General features: G+C 33.8%; 1 long non-coding RNA gene across 1 annotated transcript; it reads left to right on the forward strand.

Annotated features, from left to right (window-relative positions):
• The first annotated feature begins 660 nt into the window (after nucleotides 1-660).
• LOC150038871 (uncharacterized) lies at nucleotides 661-5,042 on the forward strand. The gene is made up of 2 exons (XR_016527809.1): nucleotides 661-3,529; nucleotides 3,615-5,042. It is a non-coding gene; the product is annotated as an uncharacterized LOC150038871 (long non-coding RNA).
• The last annotated feature ends 6,266 nt before the right edge of the window (nucleotides 5,043-11,308 follow it).

Here is an 11,308-nt window from a genome sequence, read left to right on the forward strand (position 1 = left end):
GTCGGTCACATTATCGGGTCAAACATCCAACATTCATGTCAAAGTTTGAGAAAATTTATGTTAAAATTCTCAAAGTTTTTATGGTTGTGTCCATTTGAAGTAAATATTTATGTTTTTGAATATTAGGTGATGGGATAATGCTCCATTACATAAAATTTGTGTCTCATGCACTTGCCTTGGTTGATACTTCAACATATATCTATAAGGAATAATTTTATCATTTCTTCAATATATCATGTATGACTATATATTCTAAATGTAAAAAAATATATATATATATATATATAATCTAACAAAACAAAGTAATTTATAAATATATCAGAAACCACACAATTTAAGTCTAAGATTACTAATTTGAGTTGTTTTCAAAAATGGGTTTTTTCGGTCAATTATAGATTTTAAAACAAATAGACCATTACACGTGATTATCGCATCTTAATCATATAAATCGATATATGTAGTGTTACAAACAATTTTTAAGTTTTTCATTTTAATTTTTATTTTTAAATCGTGGAATTCTATCCTTACAATTTATTCGTTCATTGTATATTGTTTCTTTGAAAACCTAGTTATTAATAGTAGAGTTGTGATATTTCTAATGCATTAAATATATTTTAAGCAAAACTCATCAAAGTGTAGTTGTGAATATTTTTTCTAGTAGAATAGTTGCAATTTTAATGTTACATTGGTACAACTATTGACAATGAAATTTCGATGTTAAGTATAACAAATTGAAGTTGCTCGTAGGACAGTCTTGTTTTAATGCAACTTGTTTTAAGTACAAGTACAATATATATGGTCAAGCCAATATAAATAGAATTTAGTAGTATTTGCCGTGTAATTCTCTAGTTATTTATTTTGTTTATGTTGAGATTCTTTTTCTTACCTTTTATCTACTCATTTAATTCATCTTCAAAGTTTAATTATCTAGATAAATGAGGTAGTAGTCATGGTACTTAACTAAATTAATGGTCCAATTTTATGGACGATACTCGAACTCCAATCACTATTGTGAACATAATATGTGTAATTAGGAGAAATTAGATTCATTAATTTTATCTTTCCTTATGTAAACCACATTATTTTATCAATAAAATATTCAAAGTTCCAAATGGTATCGGAGATTGGACTTTGACCTAGCTGCCGTCGCCTCCCTCGGATTCGATCCACTGCCGACCAAAGAACGCCGACCAGACACCGCTGACAGCGTGCTCCAGATCCGTTCCAGCGTAGCCTCGTTCCAGATCCGTTCGTTTCAATTCGTATTAGCCCGCTTCAATTCGTATCCGGTCGTTCTCACACCCGATCTGTCGGGTCACGTTTCAGTGTGTGTCCGTTTGCTTCATTCGATTGTTCCCGCCTTAGATTACTCACCGTCGGTCTCAGATCCATAGACCCACTGCCCTGATCCCTCAAGATCTGTTCATCGGAGACCAAATCCATTCGTATCCAACCCGGATGTCTGTCTTCTCAAGTGCTGCAACGTCCTACCCATCGTCTTTTCCAGATCCGACCGCTCAGATTCGAAGCCCCCTGCCCCAGCCCAGTCACCGTGACTTTCTTGAATCTGCTGCACATCTTCACGATATTATCTAGATCCCTCTACGCGTTGATTCCGTGGGAGATCTGTTTTGTGAATATCATTCGTGCGCTCTGTTTTCTATAGAGAAAGTAGGTAAAACAAAGTTGTGGTTCTCCATCTACTGCTGCCGCCTCCTCATCCAACTAATCTCCTTCCATTAGCATTCCTATTAGTAACCTTCAGAATTTTATGCAATAGTTAATATCTACCAAATCCTCTGCATTTGCATTTTCTTTGAGTAATTCTTGTTTCTTGATTCTTTTTGTTGCAATCATATGACTTCCAATATTTCATTTATGTCCTCTTCAACCCCAATTCCATCTCTTCCTCCAATTCATGTTGCTAATGAAAATCGTATGTCTATATCCCATGTTGATACTGTTATCACATCCAACTTAAATCTCCCAAATACCTATCATGTCTCCAATTTAACCTTGAATCTTTAATCTTGCTTCTGTTGGTCAACTTCATGATCTTGGTCTAATTGTTTCTTCTTCATCTAATGGTTGTTAGGTTCACGATCCACGTACGAGACAGATAAATTATAAAGGTTGCAAAGTGGGATGATTGTTTGAGCTAACATCTCTTCCTATTCCTTCCTCCTCAATTATCTCTGCATCCATTACTGATTTTACTACATATCAATGACATCTTTATCTTAGTCATGCGTCTTCTGAAAAACTCTACGAGTTAATATCATATGGGATTTAACCAATATTTCAAATTTTGATTCCTTTGGTTGTTTAAATTTTAAACTTGTGAAACAACCTACCCTTTATTTTCCTACTTCATCATCCTCATGTGATACTCCTTTTGGTTTAATTCACTCTGGGATCCTGCTCTTACTCCCATTGTTAATGGTTATCGATATTTTGTTATATTTATGGATGATTATTCTCACTTTACCTGGATATATTTTCTTAAAAATCGTCCTGTCTTACCTCAAGTATACATTGCCTTTGCTAATACGATTTGAAGACAATTTCTTTGAATTATTAAGATTCTTCGCACCGAAAATGCCATGGAATATAAGGAGACAAGTCTTATCTCATTTCTCACCTAGTAAGGCACACTTGTTTGATGCTTATGTCTTCACACATCCCAACAAAATGGCAGAGAAGAATGCAAATATTGTCATATTTTAGACTCTGCCCGTGCCCAACTTCTCTCTGCATCATGCCCTGAGAATTTTTGAGGTGAGGTTGCTCTCACTTCTGTCTATATCATTAATTGTCTCCCTTCCTCCATCATTCAAAACATCTCTCCTTTTGAATGCCTATGTGGTACTTTCCATTCTATTCTCATTTGAAAACCTTTGGTTGTGCTTGTTTGGTCCTCCTTCAACCTTATGAGCACACCAAACTTAAACCACGTGCTCGCCTATGCCGCTTTCTCAGTTATGACATTGAATAAAAGGTTATAGTTGTTGGGATCTTATCTCGAAACGATTAAACATTTGCCATCATGTTACCTTTTGGGAACATACCATGTTCTTCAGTCTCATCCTTTCATGCCTCTCTAATTAGTTTTCAACCTTTCTTCACTAATCGCTCCAATGATTTATTTCCCTTGTCTGTCCCTCTATCACTCCCTGAGACTGATCACCCAGCTCCTGACACTATCCTCCCAGATTCCACATTAGTTTTCAATCCTCTATCCCCACCTCTTGATCCTCCGCATATCCTTGAGCCAGATTATTTCACTTCTGTCTCTGCTATCCCAGACCCAACATCTGTCTCCACTGCTGAACTTGAACCTACACCTGCCATCTTAGTTTGTCACTTTACTTGGGTATGAAAAACTCCCCATCATCTCCAAGACTATCATGTTCTTTCTACTACCATGACTTTAATCGAACCTTCATCTTATCATGAAGAACTTCAGGCGTTAAAAAAGACTCACACTTGAGGCTACGTGGATTTACCCCCGACAAACGACCTATTCGCTGTAAGTGGATTTACAAATTAAAACTCATTCTGGTGGGTCTATTGAATTGTATAAAACTCGTCTTGTTGCAAAAAGTTACTTTCAGGAATATGGCATCGATTATGAAGAGACATTTTCTCCCACCGCCTGCATGGCCTTTTTTTCAGTCTCTTAGCTGTTGTAGCTGCCAAACAGTGGCCCTTTCTTCATATGGATGTCAAAAATGCAAATGGCACGCTATCTGAGGAAGTCTATATGAAACCACCACCTGACACCTCTCCTCCTCCCCAAAAAGTATGTCTTCTCCACCGAGGACTATATGGTTTGAAACAAGCTCCACAAGCCTAGTTTGCCACATTTAGTTCTACTATCACCCAACTTGGGTTCACCTCAAGTCCCTATGATACAACTCTTTTCACACGTTAGACTCCAAAAGGTATTATTCTTCTCCTCCTTTATATTGATCACATGATAATCACAGGCTATATCTGACTTGCAAAGCTACTTGGGCAACATTTCGAGATGAAAGGTTTGGGGCCACTCAATTATTTTCTTGCCCTTGAAGTCTTATACCACTTCAATGGATGCTACTTATCTCAAGCAAAATATGCTTTCGATCTCTTGGCACAATCGGGTATTACTGACTCTGCCACATCATCCATACCACTAGATCCAAATGTTCTCTTGGCTACATTCGACAGTGAACTTCTTGAAAATGCCACTCTTTATTAAAAAATTGTTGGCAACCTCATTTATCTGACAGTGACTCGTTCTCACATTGTGTATGTTGTTCATATTGTTAGCAAGTTCATGGCCGCTCTACGGATCATACATTTTACTGCGGTTCTTCGCATTTTCGCTATGTCAAGAATACTTTGAGACATGGAGTTCAATTCTTTTCTCAATCATCTCTGGTGTTATTTGGCTACTCTGGAGCTGATTAGGTTAGTGATCCTACCGATCAACGCTCTGCCACTAGTTACTGTTTCTATTTAGGTGGTTCTCTCATTTCTTGGCGGAATAAGAAGTAAAGTGTTATATCTCGTTCCAATCCGAATATCATGCTCTTGACGGTACCACTTTAGAACTTTTGTGGCTCCACTGGCTTCTTGTTGATATGGGAGTACTTCAAGGCTCTGTCACTATACTTCATTATAACAATTGCAGTGCTATCCAAATTACTCATAATGATTTCTTCCATGAGGGTATCAAATATATTAAAAATGACTGCCACTTTGTGCGTCATCCTCTCCTAAGCAACATTCTCCTCTTACGCTCCATTTTCACTACTGTGTAGCCAACTAATATCTTCACCAAGACTTTGCCATCTGGTCGCTTCAGTCAATTAATTACCAAACTCAAATTGGTTGTTACTCTACCACCTTGAGTTTGAGGGAGGGTGTGAACACAATATGAGTAATTAGGCGAAATTAGATCCTTTAATTTTGTCTTTCCTTATTTGTATAATTTATGTATATTTATACCTTGTTATAACTTCTTTCTAAAAATGCCAATAACGTCCTTAAGCAATCTAGATTGGTCATTGTTGCAATATTCCAATTTTACCACGTTCCTTAACTTCGAATCGAGAGTATATATATATATACTTATATACATTATTTACTTTCAATTTTTTTAACCTATTAATATTTACATTTTTCTTTATATATTTTTCAATATATACCAGGAGCTGGCTGTATTTCAAAATATATACTATTTTATGTAGTTGTATTTTTCAGTTTTACCAATTTCTATAACTTTGAATTATAAAATATATACATTATATAGTTTAAGATGTTTTTAACCTATAAATATTTACCCTTTTTCTTATATTTTTCAATATATACTAATTTAATTAGTTTTATCAAGGATGAGAATCCAGGAGTTTTGTGGACTCTGGCTTTTTGGAGAAAGAATGAGAGTTGAGAGAAGAGAAGAGAGATTGGGAGACTTTATTTATTTTTTTTAAGAAAAAAACTTATGTTTTATGGAAGGAGATGAGAGTTAGTTTATTGGTTTGTGGGTTTAATGCTACTAAATGTCAAATAAAACATCTCATATATTATTAAATAAATAAAATGTTTGTCAATACAGTTACAAACTACAAGACCCTACAAGATTTAGGGCATCGACTCCACTAATTTAATATGCTTAAATGTTTATATTTGTAGGATCTCATGTAATACAAGTATTTCAGAGCTTTATAGGTCATTCGGGGTTAATTTGCAGCAATTAAGTGCTAAAAAAGGCATCCGAAGTTTCAATTGGGAGAGAAAATGACAAAAGTGCTCCTAGGCGAGAGTGTCGTTGCGCCCTATGGCACTTGGGCATGGTGGTCTTCACAGAATGTTGAAAAATGGTGTAGCACCGCAGCGCTATTGCGCATTTATAAAAATTGCACTTCAGTTGTTAGGTCATATCTTTTGATTCGGGTGGTCATTTTGGACAAATAACCACTCATTTTCTTTGTTTCTTTGCTATCTATTCATCTATAGTATTAGTTTTTAGGTTTTCTTTTATCTTCTCTCTGTAATCAAACAAAAATAATGTTGGAATCTATCTTTTCCACCACCATGGGAAGGTAAAGATCTATGGTTTTCTAGTTTAGAGGATTTTGGAGGAACCCATTGAATATTTGGAGTATTTTGATAATTTCATTGAGATTTCTTGTCTATGAGTTTTACCCTTGATTTATTGATTATGAATTACATCTTCTTGTTATTAATTGACAAGCAATGTTTGATTGTGCAATTCGATGCTTTATATTAACGTATAATACGTGACATATAATTGTATGTTAATTTCGAAGAAGCAATAGGTTAGATAAGCTTGTAATTTGTGGTTGACAACAAAGAGCATTATTTTATCAACCTAGGGAAAATCGTATCAAATTTCTCATTAGGCTTTTCCTATTGGAAATTTATCCTAGCGTAATCCTTAAAGGGTAATGCGGTTAGTTAAATTGATTAGGATCCATTGCATCTAATTAAATTGGCTAATTTGATATTTTAGACCATTGGTTAGTTTTTCAAATCAATTTGGCTAGGGTTAGGTAAGAAGTTAAAATCATGCTTTGATAATTTGATGATCAAAATTACATTGGACGATTCTGTTCCTTTAAGCTAGAATGTTTCGCTTGATTGCATATGTATCCTTTACTTGCCTTGTACTTTATTTTTATGCATATTCAAATCTCAAACCACACAAAACCCCCCATTTATGCTTTAAATAAATAATTATCTTTGAGAAACTAATCTTCGTGCTTCCCTGCGGATCGTCCCAGTCTTGTCACTTATACTACTTAGTAGTATAGATAGTATTGACTGGTACAATATAAATTTCATTTTATTTGTCATTTAAGGCAATGGTCAAAGGCTACATTAAATTGGTATTATTATTGAGGAAGCCAACTAGTTTTTCTTTGTTAGTTTTTAGTTAAAATATTTTTTTGCTTTGATTTGTTTTATTTTTGTGTTAGTGTTCTAAGCATGACAGGATATCATCAGCAAGGTTGGGGACAATCTAATGGAGTGTCTCTACCTAGTGACATGGTTAGTGACCTTCACTTCAACTTTCCAAGTTAAATACTTTGGTTAAGCAAATTGTTGCATGGAGACTGCACAAGTGTAGCCGTGTAGGATTTATCATTCTTTGGCCTAAAGAATCTCATTGAAGAGAAACTTAAGTGGAAGCATGATCATCCCAATTTCAATTTTTCATAGAATGTAATTTTTACAGAAAAGAAAAAATAAATTTATACATTTATTTAAATTACAACATGCTTAATTAAAAAAAGGAAACTTAGAGGTTTCAGAAACCCTTACCTTTGAAGACCTTTTTCAAGAATCCCTCAATCAAGAAACGAACACTACCACGATGGCGATCTTGGTATTCTTAGGTAGAGAACTAGGAGTGGTGGTCCTGGGTATTTTGGAATGAGCGAATGAATTGAGAGTAGAGAGGAGGATAAGGAATTGTGATTGATCTCTAAGAATAACACTCTCACACAAAATGTTTTTGTCTTTCTCTTCCTTAGTGAAGAAAGAGACTCTCTCCTTTCAAAAATGCCATAATAAAACCCCAACCACCCACTTACGTGGGTGGAGAGAAAAGAGGGAGTGAGTTGTAACTCCCTCTTTAATTCAAATAAATTAATTTTAATATAAAATTAATTTATATATAAAAAATATTTAATATATATAAACATGATAACTAACTTATCATAATATATATATTAAACTACATGTTATATCAAATATAACTTATAAGTTATAGTTTAAATATTGTATCATATACAATATAACCTATAGTTTCTTTTCTCTCTCATATGACATTTAATATAAATCAAATTTATATTAAATTTAATCCAATTCATATAATTAATATTTTAATCTTATTCAAATATTTATTTTCTCTCATAATGTATCAAATACACTATACTAATTATATCATATATAATTAAAGTAACTTAATTATATCAATTATATAAAATCCCTCAATTAATTTGAACAATTCAAATTAATCCAAAGATTGATTCTCATTTAATCCTATTGAGCTACCAAGGGGACCTCATGAACCTGTAGCTTGAAGCTCCAACGGTATATGAATAATTAATCAAATTCTTTAATTAAATTATTCACCATCCGTTAATTGTTAGACACTCCACTAAAGACTGAGAGTTGCACTCTTCACACTACAAATATATTTTTGTGTCCATTGGATATAACCAATCAACAGTACGATGACCATTCACAAATTGCTTGTAAGTACAGTTGGACCAAAATTACCATTCTGTCCTTATAATTACATCTAACTCCTTAAGTACCACTGATCCCTCTAATAAACAATAGATCATAGTTCATCTATGACTAAGCCTCTCTCGGGCCGGGAGAGGGTGTGGTGCCACATTGTTCAAGCCCTAGAATCAACCCTTAAGAGAGCAATTTGTCTACTTACCCTAACCTTGGGAAAGGAATGCCTTCTTATGTAGCTGTGTTCCCAACTCTCTAATCAGACAAATCTCTAAAATGGTAGGCTTATTGAGTCGGCGATAAATCGTTTGTAGCACTTTATAACTTCTTGTTATAACTATAGAGTGGGTCGCATCCTATGCAATGAGTTTGCATATAGACTGGACCATGAAAATAGTCACTTTTCTTTATAACGACCGTTTACTGTTAAAACTGACTATTTCATTTATTACATAAACTAGCTTAATTTGATCTTAATCCTGAGCTAGCTATGACCTCCTGTTTGTTCGGGATTATCCTTTGATCTACAAATGGTGAGAGTAGTTCAACAACATTGCACAATAAGCCTCCCATTTTGGGGATAAGACGGATGAATAGCTGGGGACATAGCCCTACAAGATGGAATTCACTCCTACCAGATTTAGGGTTGGCAGATATGTTTTTCTCTTAAGTACTAATTCCAGGTATTGAACAACTAGGGACCCGCCTTCTCATGATAGAGAAAAGATTTGATTCATAGGTGTGATGAATAAAAATTGTTCATTAGAGGGTCAGTGGGAACTTAAGGAACAAGATGTATTCATAGGGGGAAAACGGTTATATTGACCTAGCTGTGATTACGAATAACCTATGAATGATCGACTTACTGATTATGGTTATATGAAGTGGACATAATATAAATACATTGAGGGGAGTTCAACTATGGGTTATAGTAGAGTGACCCATTAATTAACGAATGAGAGTTAGATTGGTCTAGTGAGTTTAGCCAATTAATCTCGAATCGTTGGAGCCCATGATATGTAGGTCCGGAGGTCCCCCTACTAGCTCGTAAATAGATAAGCTTTAGAGTAGCCTGATAAGTTAATTTGAAACGTTCAAATTAGAATTAAACGGAATAGGAGAATATATATTTAAATATGATTGAAATATATGAAGATGGATTTGTGTAAAAATTAATTTAATATTTGATATTAAATTAATTAGAATTATTTAAATGATTATTTATTAATTTTATCAGAAAATTAATAATGTTTTCAGTTTTAAAATCAAAATTGAATTTTGAAATCTTATTTTATTTTTAGAAAAATTTAAAAGTTGGAAAACATGCACAAATGGAAAAATAAGTTTTTCCATTACCCATCTTCTACATGCTCACACAAATACCATTTTCTTTCTCTTCATTTACTCCAAGCATCAAAATTGAAAAGTTGAAATCCATGCACTGATCATCTTTGCATGTTCACCTACAATAAATAAAGAAGATTGAAGTGGTTTTGAGGCATGCATTCAATAGAAATTTTAGAGAAAATTTTGGCTAGAAGAAAGGTTCTTCAAGCAGTGTGGTGCTGTGAGCTTTTCCTTGTTTATTCTTTGCTTGAAGCTATTCTTGAGTCTCACAACTCGTTCTAAAGCTCCAAGAGACAGTGGGGAAGATCTTGAGGTGGTTCACGGTGATCTTTCGAGGAGACAACTACTGTTCATCAAGATCTTGAAGAGTTCTACAAAGGTATGACTACAAACCCTCTTTTATTAGATGAGCATACTTTAGTTTCTACTAAAATTAGTGAATTTGAATGCTTATTGATCCTTGTTACTTCCGCTGCATGTTAATATATTCTTATAATTGGTATCAGAGTATCATATAAGCATTCTATTCGGTTTAATTTTGGTGTGGTGGGTGTTTTTCATGAGATATATGAAACTGATGCACTGATATGGTTTTCTGAGTTTTGACATTTTATTTCTCTTTAATTTCTCTATTAAATTTGTAATTGGCTCTTGTTTCATGAGCTTATACGTGTTACCAAGAGTTTGTAATTTATTTGGAGTCATTAGAGTTAAAATTAAGATTTAATTGAAGAAACAAATGTAGAAGGTCGAGCTGCTGTTCCAGTTTTTCAGCTTCTGCTCAAAATCGTCGTTGAGGTTTAGATGCTAAACGATCGTCTAGTTCCAGGCGTTAGACGTTGTTAAGAAAAGCTAGACAATCGTATAGCTATATGTAAGATTGTATCAACAGCAACGAAAGCACAAGGATCATTTAAGAACTCAAATTCACTAATTTTGGTAAAATATAAAGCACGCTTTTGCAGGAAAAATGAGTTTCAAGACATACCTCTTGTAGAACTTCTTCAAAGCTTCTTCACCAGCTGCTATCTTCTCCAAATCTTGTTGTAGACCATATCAAGATCTTTTCCACTATTCTCTTGGTGCTCTAGATTGAGTTATGAGACTCAAAACAAGCTTGAATCAAGGGATGAAGGAGAAAAGCTCACTGCAGCAACCTTCTTGAAGAACCTTTCTTCAAACCGAATTTTCTCCAAAATTCTCTATGAATTGCATGCCCGATTTTCACTCCAATCTTTTCATTATATTGCAGATCAACATGCAAGAGAAGAGTTGCATGAGTTCCAACTCATGCTTGGGGAAGACAATGCAAAGATATTGCCATTTGAGTGAGCTACTTAGTGATGGATAATGGAAAAACCTCTTTTTCCATTTAAATGTTTTGTTTTCTTTTCCTTTTTCAATTTTATCTCAAAAAATCAAAATTTGATTTTATTAAATCTATTTTTATTTTAAAAATGAAAATTTAATTAATTTCATAAATTAATTATTAAATAAAACTTAATTAATTTAATATCAAATATTAAATTAATTTTAACACATATCCATCTTTATATATTTAAATGATAGTTAAATATATAACTTCTCCTATTCCATTTAATTCTAAAATTAAACATATAATTATATCTCATATAATTGCTAAATCCCTTAATTCTAATTTGAACGTTTCAAATTAACTTATCATGGACCTACAGATCATGGG

Source organism: Benincasa hispida, chromosome 1 (genome assembly GCF_027475165.1).
Source record: "Benincasa hispida cultivar pf3 chromosome 1, pf3_genome.v1.1, whole genome shotgun sequence".
NCBI lineage: Eukaryota > Viridiplantae > Streptophyta > Magnoliopsida > Cucurbitales > Cucurbitaceae > Benincasa > Benincasa hispida.